We start from the raw sequence: 16,970 nt of genomic DNA, 5'->3' as shown, positions 1-16,970 counted from the left end.
ACACTATCAGTCGATGCATCAGACAACTGTATCGGAGGCGTGCTGCACCAAATAAAAAACGACGAGGCGCAGCCCCAAGGATTTTTTTCACGCAAGTTAACAACATCTCAACGTAATTGGAGTACATACTCAAGAGAGCTTTTCGCCGTATATAAAAGCGTTAAATACTTCGCCGATCAACTCGAAGGTAGATGTWGCTCGATCTACACCGACCACAAACCAATCACTTTCGCTTTTAARCAGAAACCCGAAAAGGCAGAGCCACGACACCTCCGATACTTGCATTACGTCAGCCAATTTACGACTGATATACGTTACGTAAAGGGTRAAGAAAACACAGTACCCGATTTTCTTTCACGCATCAACGTAATGCAACGCGAACCTATCGACTACGAGGTCATTGCGGCAGAACAGAATGCGGACAGTGAACTGAAAGCCATTCTTCMAGGSAACGACCRCTACAGCATAATTTTGACTAAGATGCCCGTGCTCAATTCAGCACAACAGATATATTKCCATATCTCAAACRACAAATGCAAACCTTACATTCCGAAGTCATGTCGCAAAACAATTTTTAACGCTACACACGACATTGCACATCCTGGTATTCGAGCGACTACCCGACTCATCAAACAAAGATTCGTCTGGCCCAACATTCACCAGGACGTTGCAATCTGGGCAAGGCAGTGCATACCATGCCAAAAATCGAAAATTCAGCGGCATAATAAGACCACACCCGGACGGTACGATACCACAGAGTCACGTTTCGACCATATTAACATCGACATAGTCGGCCCACTACCGCCTTCAAACGATTACCGATACTTACTAACGATCGTCGACAGATTTACGCGATGGCCAGAAGCAGCACCTATCAAAAACATAACGGCTGAAACTGTCGCCACCACRCTCATAGAAACATGGATCACGCGATTTGGTGTACCTTCTAAAATTACAACGGACCARGRGCGACAATTTGAATGTCAAGTTTTTAAGCAGSTCAACGAAAGACTAGGTATACGTCACCTCCGCACAACCGCATATCATGCCCAAGGCAACGGTTTAGTCGAGCGTTTTCATCGTACACTAAAAGCAGCACTAAAATGTAAAGATCGGCGAAACTGGGCAATCGAGTTACCGCTCATCATGCTTGGACTTCGATCGATATTTAAAGAGGACATACAGGCAACACCGGCGGAACTAGTTTACGGAAAAAGCTTGCGACTACCAGCAGATTTTTTTTACCGAACTGAAGCCGTACCAAAACGAAGCAGAGTTTGTGCAAGAATTCAGACATGCAATGGAATCGATACGACCGACGCAAACGGCGCACCACWCAAARATAAAACCATTCATACAAAAGGAACTCCATCAATGTACGCACGTCTTTGTGCGAAACGACGCAATTGGACCACCACTGCAGCAGCCGTATGACGGACCATTCGCTGTAATAAAACGTCATCCGAAACATTTCACGCTGGACATCCGAAACAAAATTAGAAAAATTTCAATCGACAGGCTGAAAGCGGCATTTACCGACGACAACAACATTATCGACGAGAACGCAGKGCCTACTCCAGCTGAGATCAGCAACCCTCAAGTAAAATCCACAACTCGCCTGGGAAGAAAAGTTCGATTYCCTAAACGTCTGTGTCTGTAAGCACACACAGATTGAAAGGGGGGCTGGTTGTGGCAGTGTAGTACGCGAACACACCTAACACCCAAGGGCAGCACCATCAATTCGATGGTTTGGCAGCACTCATTAATTTATCTGCACCGCAGTTAACAGAACCGCCATTATTCTTTCATTCTTCTGCGCATTCTTACAGTGATCACACCATTTTTATTCTCTCACAYMTGTTCGCCCAGAACACGCCACTTTCCAAATAAAAGTATTGGTTAGGTAAAAGTTGAAGCACGTGTTTTAATCAAGGCAAGGAAAAGCCAACAAAATCGGAAGCAACCATAAGCTGACGACTATAAAACCCATACATACATGTACATAAAACATATGTATTTGAAATAGAAAAGAAGTGCCCGACTAAATCCGTGTTTAGGGGATGATATACAAACCGAACGCTGTTGAGCTCACCAAGTACCGAACAATTTTTTTTCACTGAGTACTAATTTCTGGCGGAAACCTGTTTGACAATGTGTAAGTGAAGGATTTATATATTGATAATTTCGAGCTTGATATCATTTGCCGGAAAGCTATGCCCTGACAGTCTATATTAGCTTCCTTGGGATCGATGTTGCCACCGATGAGATGATGGCACAGAATTCAATTCGGTTCTCTTACCAAATAAGGCGTTTGGCCTTTATCTCGGTTTCGATTATTTTATACCCTAAATTCTAAAAATATAGTGGATTCTTTAGTGTTATTTTCGCTAGTTGGCGCTGAGAGCGCGTAGTTCTAGTTTTATTCGTCGCATCGGGTCATGCTATACCTTTTTGGAAAGATCATTTTACGCGTGTTTGATCGATTGTCGTTTTTTTTAAGTCGTTCCTGAGTTATAGCGTCGCAAACATGGAGCAAAATAAAGAGAAAATACGGCAAATTTTACAGTACTACTACGATAAAGGCAAAAATGCATTTCAAGCCGCCAATAAAATTTGTTCAGTTTATGGACCCGATACAATTTCCATTTCCACCGCACAACGATGGTTTCAACGTTTTCGTTCTGGTGTAGAGGTGGTTGAAGATGCCCCAGCTCCGTAAAGCCTGTCGTCGAAAATTGCGATAAAATCGCTGAATTGGTCGAAAGAGACCGGCATAGTAGCAGCCGTAGCATCGATCAAGAGCTGGGCATGAGTCATCAAAAAAATATGAACGATTGAAAATTCAATAAAAAATACCGCAAGACTTTTTTGACAACCTAATATTTAATGAAAGAACAATAAAAATTTAGATTTCTGACAAAATGGCGTGTGGTTATTTTTTTTTTTAAATAATAAAAAATATTAATGATTGTTGCATGCCAAAAAATCCAGATGAACAGTATTCCTTCCTTATAAGGAGTAATTAACTACACGGTGTACTGTGTTATCGCTGAAACACAAATTGGTTCACTCGCCTAGTAAATGGGCTCACAGCTTAACAGTGCTTTAAAATCATTCTTTACGATGCATTTATCAAGCTCTCTACCCTTTGGGTTTAGAGTACGTAAGCCCACAAAACGCTTATCATTGTAATCACCTCCTATAAAAAATTTAAGATAGAAACTGTCACATTCAGAAGTTGCTATACGCATACCATGACTTGGTGGTGAGTACAATGTATATAAGTGTAAATCATTATCTTTATATTCGCACAACATATTTCTACAAACTATAAGTTTTGTTCACTTAAAAAGTATAAGTTTTGTTCACCTAACGATTGATTATATCACCTAAAAGTAATCGAGATAGAAATCACGATGACGATATGAGTTCCGACTGCCTGTCCGCCGTGCAAGCGATAACTTGAGTAAAAAATGTAAATATCAGCACCTAGTAAACCAAATTCGATACATTATATTATGAAACTACGAAAATGATCAAATGCGGACAAAAAAGCAAGTCTACTTCCAATATAACAGAATTATAAATTCCATCTGTCGGCCGATAGCCCATGATGCTTTATTTATTTTGATCTGCTTTGTTTAAAGCTCAACAATAAGTTGTGAAATCTTAAAACTCTTTAAAAACTAGACAAGCTCATTTAAGTGATTGAGCTGTTTTGGTGATAATTTGCCTTTTAGTGCGCAGGAATAAACTAAAGCATTGGGTTTAGGTGATCTCGGAGTTTAGATATATATTTCTTTCTTTACCATAGGAATACCAAGATCTTTATGGATATTTTCATTACTCGTGTACCAAGGCACGTGATTGGTCTAAACATTTTAGATTGGAACATTTGTATTATATTAATATTAGTTGCACAGGTCGTACCCCAAAGCTGAATGCCATACATCAAAATAGATTTTATGATCGCATTATATAAAAGCACTTTTTTTTACTTAAAAGGCAATGTAAATTTGCAGCTCTAATCTTCATACAAGGTATTTTACAAGAGATATGTTTTCTCCACGTGAGCCTTCTGTCTGGGTGAATACCAAGATAGGTTACTTCGTTCGCTTGGTTCTCAAGTGCTGAAATGAAAAAAAAAATGAAATATTTTAATGATTTTTTTTTTATTTTATTTAAAAGACTCATATTTAATAAACACTTTGTAAAATTACAAAAAAAAAATATCAAAATGGCAGGTGCATCCGCGTTGTCAGCACGACTTCTTTCAGGATCATCTCAACTAAAAATAAAAAGTACGTGTTTTAGTAAAAACAAAAATCTAGGTATTGGACGAAGGAAAACAAAAAAAAAATGAAAATTGGATTTTTAGCAGACGTTTTTATAAAAAAATGCAAATTTCGATGAAAATTTTTGGACATTTTTTTAAATAAATAGTTGTAATTAAAAAAAATCCTTCCTTCAAGACCATGTAAATGATATCTCCTGTAAAATTCCATCAAGATCGGATCGCGAGAAATCTTGACAACCGACTTTGAAGACATAGTTTTGGGAAAAACGTGTTTAAAGTTTCACCTACTGCGCCCTCAGCCTATAGCTGACCTCGAGCGTCCACATTTTCAAGGAAACTGTTAGTCGGATCAACTTGAAAATTTAGGACAATATTCTAGAGATGTTATAGAATTTAATAAGACAAAAATTTCGATTTTTTTAAACTGTGAAACCCATGTAACCCCTTTTAAGAAAATTAATTACGAACTTTCTAAAGTTACTTGGCCAGATTACAGTGGCAACATTGAATTTAGTGCTTCCCACTTTAATGAAACTATTTTAAACTTGTTTGAGAAATATGTTCCGAAGTGTGTTGTTACTCATAAAATGAGTTCTAATTTATGGTTTTCGAAAGAATTATGTAAATTAAAAAATAGAAAATCTCGTGCTTTTAAACTTTTTTAAAAAAACTGGTTTAATTGCTGACTAATATTCTAAATTGCGCCGACAATTTGCCGAACTTAACCAAATATTTATTATATAAATAAAGTAATAATAATTATATAAATAAAGTAAAAAATAATATTATACGTAAATATAAGTCTAGTATGTCCAGTAACAATCACACCATTTCTAATATGTTCGCTGAATTCTTTAGACGTCTTATATCAGTTAAATATATTAGAACAATCATACAATTATGGCCCAGATATGATTCCCTCGTGCTTTCTTAACAAATATGCCAAATATATATACCAACCCCTAACAAAACTATTTAATTCATCTCTTAAGCAAGGTTTATTTCCATCCATATGGAAAAAGTCATTTATAATTCCTTTGCATAGGAGTGTATTTAGGTCATCTATTGAAAACTATAGGGGAATAGCAAAGTTGTCTGCAATACCTAAACTTTTTGAACCAATTATAACRGACCACATAACCTTYCGGATCTCTCCACTAATTTCTTGTTCTCAGCACGGTTTTCGTAAAGGGAAATCTACAATAACTAATTTGSTTGAATTTGTATCACATATATCAACGGGCTTTAGGGAGAATAAGAACACTGATGTCATATACATAGATTTTAGTAAAGCTTTCGATAAAGTATCCCATTCAATTCTTTTGAATAAACTTGATCTTCTTGGTTTTCAACCAATATTTCTAAATTGGGTTGCTTCTTATCTTAGTAATAGAATTCAACAAGTCATATTTAACGATACTCTTTCCGACATAATYAATGTTCCTTCAGGCGTTCCTCAAGGTAGCCATTTGGGATCAATTCTGTTCTTGTTATTTATTAATGACATATTATCTGTTGTTAAGTTTTCAAAAGTTTTATTGTATGCTGACGATGTAAAACTTTTTAAATCATTCAGTTCGAATAGCGAAAGATGTCAATTGCAAATAGACTTAAACAACCTAGTTTCTTGGTGTGATAGAAATAACATGCCATTGAACCAAAAAAATGCAAAACGATGTGCTTTTCACGTAGAGCTGTAGATCCTACTTCATACGCAATACAAAACTTTAGGTTGGAACAAGTATGTTTTGTTGATCTGGGAGTAACTATGGACACCAAACTCAATTTTAATCTGCACGCATCTTTCACGGTTTTTAAAGCTAAAGGCGCTCTTAGTTTTGTTAAACRTTGGTCTAAAGAATTTAGAGATCCGCTTACCACAAAAATTCTTTTTACATCTCTGGTGAGGTCTATATTAGAGTATGCTTCTGTGGTATGGAACCCCAACCAACCATTCAGATAAGTTAGAGTCCCTTCAAAAACAATTTTTACTTTTTACCTTAAATCATTTGCGTTTAACGTTCCCGCTCGCTTTACCACGCAGTTTAGACCCTTACTTTTAATTTTAAGTTAAACGAACCATTTTGCTGTGTATGGCATGATTTCAATTCTCATTCCAGCACATTTGATCTAACAGACTCACTCTTTACCATTAAAAAACTTATTTTATCTACTCTTAACAAGTAACATTTAAAAATTATAAACTTTAATCTAATTCTTAATTTTGGCTGTTGAAAGTTTTGTTTCTGTAGCTGAGCAGCTTAAGATCGCAACGCTTAAAATTCTCTTGCCTTTTATGACTCGGCTAATTCCGCTCGTTCGCGGATTGCGCCCCTCGCGTCGGTTGGGCGGGGGGACGGTAATCTTTGGGTATTATTATTATTATTAAAGGGTCAGTAGGGTATTTTGACATTATTGTTGGGCCTTTTTCGAAACCTTTCAATGGAAAAGTTGGTTTGTACATACAAAAAAAAAAAATTGAAAAAAGACTACCCTAATGAAACTTAACTAAATTCAACTACTAACTTCGAAATTTGAAAAAATTAATATTTCTTATTACAAATTTTAGAAAAATATTTTAATAACCACCTCAACTTAAGGCTTCATGGTTAGTTTTTTACATTTTTTTTTAATCACTTGACATTAATTGAATTTAAATAATTAAGAAAGATCTGCACCTTTATTCCTAATTTTATTTTATTTTTCATAAATATTAAGTTCACAATTTCATTACATAAGCACTTTTGGGTACTGCCAACTATTTTTCAATTGAGTAATGTGGAATTTTGTATACTTTAAGGAAGAATGCTCGGTTTTCAAGATGCCTTATTTTTGTTTTCGTAATTAATCCGAGATGTGAGTCTCTTTGGCCCACTGTACGTCGGGTGTACGATACGATAACCACTACTGAAACGCAATGAGCGGCCTTTTTTTGATGCATGAGTTACAAAAGTCTTGTTATTTGTCGCTTATCTGAGTAACATGATTAGTACTTTTAGCATTTTAGCTTACTAAGAACAAAATACTTATAAAAAAATTCAGTAGTTTCAACAATGCTTCTTAAGATTTAAAGAAGTGAAGTGTTATTTCGTAATTTAGCATAGAGATTGGAATTCATTCGGGTGGATGAGGGTCTAGCCACAATCCGTATCAGAGATCAAATATATATTTTATGAGCGGGCTTATTAAGACCCCCACCACCACGATGCAAAAATTGCGCTTGGCAAAGAAACCATTGTTGGTACAATAGTTGGAAATTCAGCCTCCGTGACGAAACCTCTACAAATGGGTTAAGGCTGCTTGCCTTATATTACTAGATTCCAGCAGAATAAATCTCAGGCCACTTGGCTGTCTTCAGACCGAAAAGTTTGAAACAAGATCGATTATGTTGTGATAGATATTTCCATTGTCTTTAAGGTGCGTACGCTCCAAGGACCTAACATCGATCAGATGAAAGCATGCCCGATAATTAGAACCAAAGTGTGCTCTGCCAAATTCACAAAAGAGGGAGGCATCTAAGCTGTCATTCTATTTATCATTTATCGCAATCGGCGAGATCGGACAACTAAAATATAAATCCGCTATACAACCGATTATTCAGATTTATTATTTACCGGTTTTCTGCCATATTCTGGAAAGTAAGATCGATACAAACCATTTCTTTGTCTATTTTAAAATCGCCTTCGAATGAAAATAAATAGCTTCTGTGCCGCTATGGCTTGGTATCACACCAGATATGAAGCAGGGTTTCAGACAAGAAGACCCCCTATTGTGTGACTTCTTCAATCTATTACTGGTGAAAATAATACGAGCTGCAGAGCTAAATGGAGAAGGTCATTGGCTTCAAAACCCGCGGAGTTAGTTCTGTTTTCTACAGACTTGATAAAAAAGCGAGGAACATGGGTCAGGTTGTGAACAAGGACAAGACGAAATATCTCCTGTCGTCAAACAAACAGTCATCGCATTCGCGACTTGGTTTAGACGTCATTGTGGACAGCCACAACTTTGAAGTCGTAGATCACTTCGTCTATCTTGTAAACCATATCAACACCAATAATATTTTCAAGTTTGAAATCGAACGCCGAATCGCAACAAGTGCCACTTTGGACAGAGTAGGCAAATGAAAAGTAAAGTCCTCTCTCGACGAACAAGGACTAAACTCTATAAGTCTCTCATTATTCTCGTCATAATCTGATGAGTCGGCCTTAGGAGTGTTCGAGAGAAAGGTTTTGTGGAAAATTTGTAAATTTTTTAATTAAAATTAAATTTTTTGGTTCTTTGCGCATTGGTAACGGCGAATACGGCAGTCAATGGTGCGAGGATTAGTACGAGATATACGGCAACATTGCCATAGTTCAGCGAATCAAAAGATAGCGGTTGCACGGTCATATTGTTCGAATGGAAGAAAATTTACCACTGTATTGTATATACACTCGTGACCACGTAAAATAAGTTTTTGTTATTTCGCTTTGGTTCGTTCGAGATTTTTTTCAATTTTGTTTTTTGTAAAGTTTTTCGTAAGCAGAAGTAAACTAAATTAACGCATTCTAACTAAAAATGTGCACTAATTTTATTTCAGCGTTGCTCAAATATATTATTAACAAAAGCGTAAGCTATTCCATGTATTATAATTGTTATATTTTAAAAACGAAAAAATTAATGAACTTCAAAATACGGCCCATTGTCAGCAACCCCCGGATATTTGAGTAAGCACGTTGTACACCGTTACTATCAAATTTCTTAAGGTACTTCCGGATGCAACGTCTCAGCTGCTTCAAATTTTGAGCCTTCCTACCATTTTTTACACTAAAGCTTTGACTTGTCTTGCACTCTGGTAAGTTTGTCGGATTCTTTTCTTTAGGCACTAAGTAAATGTTTTTGTTGACCAAGAACTCCAATGTCGCATTTGCACAATGAGAAGAAAATACGATTTCATCGTTTTTACGGTGTTTATGTATTAAAGGAACCAAAATTTTGTCCAAACATTGATTGATGCACGTCTCATCATTTATTACCAGTCCACTTGGTTTAAAGAATGGCTCAGAAATACCCTTAGGAGAACTGCTATGTAGAGCATAACTTTGTATTTTTTTTAATTTGTACTTTATTATATCTCGGGAGGCGTTATAGACATATCGTCTATGTAAAAAACATCGTTGCCCGGCATTTGCGGCTGAAAAGTAGCTCTCGTCATCTAAAATCAATGATTTTCCAGTCAAATTCTTGAACACCGACATTGTAATTTAACTTGACTTATCTGCTCTTCGGTGTACCCTGGGCAACGCTACTTTTTTCTGCCTTTAATGATAAGTATATGCAACGTTTTGCAGATATATGGCTGTGAGCATTCGAATTTTCGTGCGGCTTCGGTTTGATTTATGCAATCCTTACTATTGAACGCTGTCTTCAGCTTCCGAATGTTTTGGGCGTCATAATAGTCTGCTTTCAAATGCTAATTGAATTTGTTCAAGCCTATGGGTACCTATATTGACTTTTTGCCTAAAATATCGGTTAATGCATGAGGTACATAAATGAAATTAGGAAAGTATCCTTTCCTCCTAACAGTACGTCTGAAGGCCAAAAATTACCAAAATAGGGGTCAATACTTCCCTTAGCCTCCATATATGTAATATAAGGATTGTCGAACTTTCTGGGGACTTTATTCCGCATATATCGGTCAATATGTGAGTTATCTAAATGGAAATGAGAGAGCGTGGTTTACTAGTAGCAGTGTATCTTTTGTCTTAAATTAATAAACATATCGTCTATATAAGAATAATATAGAATTTTCGAATATCCGTGTGACTTACTTCATATACATAGATTTTTGACCGACCTGACATCGTCAGTAAATTATTTTCTCCTTAATGTTATTTAATCTTTCGATTCCGATGAGTCTAAAATAACTATTAGATTTTTGTTTTCAAAATTTATCTATCTTGACCTATATATGTATGAATAAATAGGCAACCAAATAATAGGAAATAATTATGTTAAGGACATGGGCTTTGGATCAAAGGTTATTCACCTACACCGTATTATGGTTAAGAAAAGCCCTAAATTTAATTAAAAAGCCAATATCAGCGATATAAAGTCAGGTGAAAAATCAATATGGCTGGAAATCGCTATAATGGGTATTGAAATTTGAAGTGATTGCATTAACTTTTGGCATTACTCAAATATAATGGAGAATATGTTTCAATGCAATTTATGGAGATAACTCACACATAATAGAATATAATTCGGCATAAAGCCTGCCAGAATAAGTAAAATCATTATATATAGCACTTGGGAGTTAGGGTGATTTGTAGATCAATTTTTCATATTTTCGCAAGAAGTGTATCCCAAGTGTATCCATTATTATACTTTGAAGAAGTGTCAAAATTATGTATGGTATTTATGTACTCATTATCCGAGTTTACAACTTCTTACTTATAATTTTTTTTTTACTCTTTGTTCGGTAACACTCTAATTAGAACCACTGTTTTGTTCTGCAATTCGTGTTTCCCACAATGTAGACAAGAAAACTTAAAATATTTACTTCTGTTATTAAAACAAAGCTTAAAATTTAAATTGCTTTTTGCTTTAATAGACAGTTAAACATTACATAAAGTTTCAAACTGTCCTGCTTATTGTCTGTTGAACAGAATATTCCATATGTCATGTCATATATGTAAATGCTATATAAACATATTTTATTTTTCTGCCACAGATCCTTATGTTATACTAATAGGAGCTACTCCTTGTTTTAGATGGCTTAAAATTGCCTTAGCAATTAGCTCGCGTAACCACTGTGATCAGTTTTAACGTATTTCAATACGTCAATTAAAATTTTCTATTTATATTTAATTAATTGTAATGCTTTTGCAACGAATTCTAATTTCTGTTATGTAGTTTAAACAACCTCACAAAACACAAACCAAGCTCTCCTCATTTTTTTTGAATCCAGCTGTTTAATATATTCACCCTACTCTCAATTATATAATCTACTATGCTTTGTTCCTTCATATGTATGTTTGCATGTTTTGTGTGCTTACGAACATATTTAATTTTTTAATTAAATATCCGCTTAAAGAACGCGCGTACATTGACGGGTAAAAAAATAATTTAAAGGGATAAAATGCGTTAAAATTTATCAAAATAAATTTTTTGTATAAAAATAAGTTAGAAAACTCATATTTTGGTCTATTCCCTTTACTATAAATTATATAAATTAGCTGAGTCAACATTAGTATATAAATAGAAATGATAAATCTAACTATAATACGTTCTTACGCTTAAAAAAAATTGTGCCTGTTATGAAATGTACAGATAATATTGCTTTAGGTTTTATCAGTTTTGATGTTAGAATTTTCAATGAATAGAATTTAAAAATAAAATAAATCTACTGTACAAAAATTAACTTTTTTTGTATTCATCTAAAAATACTGAAATTGGAATAAACAACTTTTCCAGTCTTTTTAGCGAAAGTTGGTTTTTTATATGTACAACTTTTGCTCTACAAAATACCTTTTATAGGTACACCCCTGTATGCATACTGACTTTTGTGTTATGGTATTATTGCATCCGTTATTTATAACTTAGTATAACAATACTCGATTACAATTGCTGCTGTTGTTGAAATGAAATATTTAATATAACTCAGACACATTTTTCATTGTTCATATTTAAGGTGATAAGTTGAGTTGGACCGATGAAAACATTGAATAATAATTTTCTGAATGTTGTTAAAATTTTACAATAAAAAAAGATAAAATATGATGATATCGATAATATAACATATTTCGAAATTTTAACCTGTGGGAGCATTTAAGGTAAGATAAGTTGAATAGATAACAATAAAAATATTTTCATATATGTATGTACATTAATGTATATGAAATAATAACATTTTGAACATATTATAGTATACAAGGTAACATATATTGAAATGGTCAGAATGCCGAAAGAATTTATTTCCGAATCTCTGTATATCCCCTCTGTCTGACCGTTCAAGCCATAACTTGTTTAAAAATTGCAGAGGACAAATTCAGCTCATTGCCACATCTTTGATGGAAAGAATATAATAAGAATGTTTCATTAGTTGACGTGATAAACCTCATATTCGAACTGCAGTTTACTACCGAAAATGTGTGAAATCAAACCATGAATATAATAAAAAAAATATTCTGCAGCATACTTTTTATTTGCTGCTTGGTAGTCATAAAATTATTATAGAACTGACATTAACTTGATATTCTTTTTATTGAAAACTAATTTCCCTGGAAATTAGGTGAACGTTTCAGATAATAGTTGAACTTCGCATTCTAAGGAATTACACAACCAAAGTACACCTGTATTCTTTAATACAAGGAAAATATGATAAACCTCAGAGAAACAATAGTATGTACAGTTTGTATTTTCTGCAAATTTCATTTGTAGTGCCGCTAATTAAATTAGGTTCTCTTTATCAGATAGTCGTTTAATTTGAATTTGCCAATTAAAGCATTTTTAATGTTATATGATTTGACTCAAGTAATATTTTTCAACAAAAGTAATATCGAATTCAGAGGTGAGTATGCCATTGCACGATCTTTATAGACTTTGCTTATAGTTTTATTAATTGAATTGACAAAAAAAATAAAATTGTTTTGTTTTGTTAAGGAAACTTTTAAAGCTATGACTCAAACAGATTTATTTTAATAAATCGACTTTCTACGTTTCTGAGTAAATACTATATAGAAAATCAAGAACCTTGCCATAACACCCTAATTTTATTTTTGAAGCTTCAAAGAGCTCGTCTTTCACTTTTATTTCAAATATTTGTGGCTAACGATCCTTCTTAAATACTTAACGACGGATTTATCTGATCACTTTATAATGGTGCAAATAATTTTTGCAATTTTGACGGTCTTCATGGGCGTCTCCATCTCAAGGGCAAACCCCTTCAGTTGAAGCATTACGTTTTCGAAAGTGTTGATAGTAGCAATAGATAAATAGAAAGATAGTAAAGATTGAGGTTTTGCGCTGTGACCTACGCTCTATCGTGCCCTATATATGACCTCTACCCACGTAGATGGAACCTAAGGCCTTTAGCCGGCTTCTGCAAATTGCTTCTCCTCCTTAAACCTTGTGAGGTTGCATCCTCCTAGAATCAGCTTGACATCCCACTGCCAGTGCTGTTCTCTCCTCACTCTCTCTTCCAACGAGAGCTGCTCCTTCAAAGTATGGGACCCCACAGCAATACATGGCTCTGGCCCCATCATACTGGACGATTCCGCGAGCGGCCTAATTTGTCGGCCAGCTCAATATCAGCTACATCTTATGTCCCGGAACCCAGAATAGTACCCAGTTGCACACTGATAGGCGGTTCAGCCTTCCTATACACTCCACTAAAAGCGATTTAACCTCATACTAATTGCTTTTAGTGCGATTTGGCTTAGTATGGCGATACGTTGGTTGTGGTGGAGATTGAGTTCTGCGCACTGATTTATAGCAAAGACTTCTGCTTGAAAGATGATCCGGTGTTTTTGAGTCGACAGTGTACCACTGGGTAGTGCTGCCTCTCAGAAGTTTATCGAGCGTGGAGTCATTTCACTCCCCCTTGCTGACGAGAGTAACTCTTAAAGTTCTTTGTGAAGTTAATCCTCTTTGCACCGCCGTCCCTTAGAAGAAGGGCCAGTGATGGGTTTTCATCTATGGCTTTGATTTGTGGAGACGGCATCATTTTCCCTTTGCTGAAACCCTCTGTTGCCATTAGCAGCATTGTACCCTGTAGCATTGTACATTGTATGTTTCGCTACCTGTTTAATCACTAAATGCAGCGGTGTGAGCTCCAGCATGACTTCAATTGCTGCAGTGGGGCAAGTGCGTACTGCTGCATTGCATTGCAGCTTCGATAGTTGAACGTCTACCGAAGTCTGCGTTGCCTTAGGTGCCCAAGCAACCGCTCCTAAAGTTATAATGGGCCTTGGTGGGTTGGTGTTGTCGGCGTGACCCTGGAAACTATTCCCATTGCTGGTGAGCTCCTCAAGGAGCTCATCTCCTACTAGGCTCCTTCGTAGTGACAAGACGAATCTTTCTCTCCCTTACAGTTGTGTTAGCTACCTTAGTAGGCAGAAGAGCCTCCATCCTTCTGCATACTGGAGCCAACACGTTCCTTTTCTACACTGCCTTAATCACATTTGCGTCAGACGCATTATCAAAAGCACCTTCGAATTCTATCAAGACGCATATCGCAACCTCGCCTCAACCATCAGCAGTAAGTTGATTTTAGTCTATTTGCCTGCTCTGTACACTCCATGGAACGAGTCGATGTATCCACATCCCCTGAACATCTCGTCCATGATACACTCCTGAAGACCACAAGACCTCCGCCGGGCAGTTTCGGTGCAGCACCGCCATCCAGTTCCCTTTGACGAGTGCCCTCTGAGAGCAGGAATGCAAGTCGAGTAGAAAATCGTTCTGCTCTCTGTTGTGACTGCAGCTTCTCGACATTAAACCTTCCTTGTGTTTGTTCACTTCCTTTTTTTTGCTGTACAGAGGCGGGTGCGAGTCTTGGCTGCAACAAGGTAGTGGTCCGAGTCGATTTTACGACCCCGGAGCGCACGCACGTCAAAAAACCCTGGAGACGTGTCTTCCGTCTATCACAACATGATCGATCTGGTTGGTGGTTTTTCGATCCGAAGGCAGGCAGGTGGCTTGATGAATTTTCTTATGCTGGAATCTAGTACTACAAATAACCATATTTCGTGCCGCAGCGAAATCGATCAGTCTGGATCCATTTAGGGTTGTTTCGCCGTGGAGTAGTGCCAAATATTCCTTTTTCGCCAAGCACGATTTTGATATCGTGGCGGGGGCAGCTCTCATAGGTGCGCTCCAAACGCTTATAGAAGGCATCTTTGGTCACATTGTCCTTCTCCTCTGTCGGTGCGTGGACACAGATCATCGACATGTTGAAGAACTTCGCTTTGATACGGATTGTGGCTAGACGTTCATCCACTGGGGTGACAGTACTCAGCGACGGAGTCTCTCTCCCACCACGAATCCCACACCAAATTTGCGCTCCTTTATATGGTCAGTGTAGTAAATGCCACAATAACCTACTTCTACGTCTTAGTTCTTGTCCCGTCCATCGCATTTCTTGGACGGCGTTGATGTTAGCCTTTATTTTTACGAGGCATCAACCAGCTGGGCAGCGACACCGTCCCAATTAAGGGACCGGACATTCCAGGTGCATGCCCTTCAATCGTAGTGCTTATTTCGTTTGCCATGGTCGTCATAAAATAGTGGTCTCTCATCCGAGGCTGTCGTTTAGTTTTCATTGGAACATTTTTTTTTACGTGGCGGGTCCCAATCCCTGTGCACAACCTTGTGGAGGCGATGTTTCGCCCTCTCAATTTAGCTCGCCTTCAAACGGATGTTCTAAGGCTACCCAGATGATACTTGGTCAAAGACCGGAAGTCGTGAGCTGCTAGAGCCATAGGTAAAGTAATCGTTTCTGGCCACTCCCAAGTGAATGGCGAAAAAATTTCATATCTGTAATTTTAAAACGAGGTTCTCATATAAGCATTACTTCTATATTTTTTTCAGACAGAAATCTGATAATCTCTAATTTATGTTGGTTAACCCCGTTAGCCTTCCATATAAAGATTCTTATTATGCTCATTTCCTACATAGCAAATTTTGTAGTAGTATATGATTTTATTAAATATTTTTTGTATTGACCGCTGATTTAATTGTACTTTTTACATTTACGTAGCGGTCAATACCAGTCTGAACAGATGGTCCTTTTTTTGCATGGTACATTCTCCCCTTGTCTTTTGTTTTCCTTCACTGTCCGGGTGCTTGCTGGTACCTGCATAATATCTGCTGCTGAAGCATTTGTTGTTGCCCGATTGTTGTTTACTGCTGCTTCTGCTGACTACGCTTGCTTAATTTTCATTTCGGCTGATCGCTGCGATAACTCATCATTGCCGCTACATTTTTTTTTTGCTGGTGAGGCTGCGAAGGCACTCATTATTGTTGTTATTATTATTATTATTTTTTTTTTGTTTTTATTTATTTCATGCACTATTTGTATATGTTTATTAATAATAATTTGTGAGCACTGATTTTTATTGATTGTGTTTTTTTGGTTTTTTTTAATATTGATTGGTTACTTTTTGGACAATCTGAATACACGGAGCAAATTAAAAACAAACAGGTCCCTAAACCTTGAACGCCAATGTAGTTGTTAAATTGATTTTCGGGAGCTCCGGCCAACATATAGTTGCCCCTGAATAAAATATATATATTTTTTTTAGATAATTACATATGTACATGTTCTCCAATGGTGTAGTAATGTTGCTATACTTATATTTTTTAAAATACTCCCGATTAAAAATTCAAAAATTTGTTCAAAAATACATAGTATTTTTCAATATTTCACTAAACTTTTTTTTTGGAATTTTTCACTTTGTATATTTAAATATGCACTCTAAACATTAACATAAGTTCACATTTCACCCTTATTACTTGGACGGCGGATTAGCTAAATTTATAATTTTAATAATCACTTAGCACATTCATCGTTGAAAAGGTTAGATTGTTTACAATTATGAGGAAAACGAGCGTTGCCACATCTTAAATACAAAATATGAAGGATTGTTTAACGACAGTGTCTTCTTTGTTTGTATTTTCGCGTGATTCTTTT

General features: G+C 36.2%; 1 protein-coding gene across 2 annotated transcripts in view; it reads left to right on the top strand.

Annotated features, from left to right (window-relative positions):
- Positions 1–16,970, top strand: part of LOC108973171 (protein trapped in endoderm-1) — an 80,489-nt gene that overhangs the window by 19,396 nt on the left and 44,123 nt on the right. The window contains exon 2 of one of the 2 annotated variants that reach the window (XM_018940238.1): positions 11,970–12,111. The exons of the other annotated variant lie outside the window; for it this stretch is intronic. The gene's annotated coding sequence lies outside the window, so the exon portion shown is untranslated. The remainder of the gene's footprint in view (positions 1–11,969; positions 12,112–16,970) is intronic. 2 annotated transcript variants of the gene reach the window in all.

This window comes from Bactrocera latifrons, unplaced genomic scaffold (genome assembly GCF_001853355.1).
Source record: "Bactrocera latifrons isolate USDA-ARS-PBARC rearing strain unplaced genomic scaffold, ASM185335v1 scaffold_464, whole genome shotgun sequence".
NCBI classification, from domain to species: domain Eukaryota; kingdom Metazoa; phylum Arthropoda; class Insecta; order Diptera; family Tephritidae; genus Bactrocera; species Bactrocera latifrons.
Note: the sequence above shows the minus strand (reverse complement) of the source record. Positions and strands in the feature narration are given on the sequence as shown.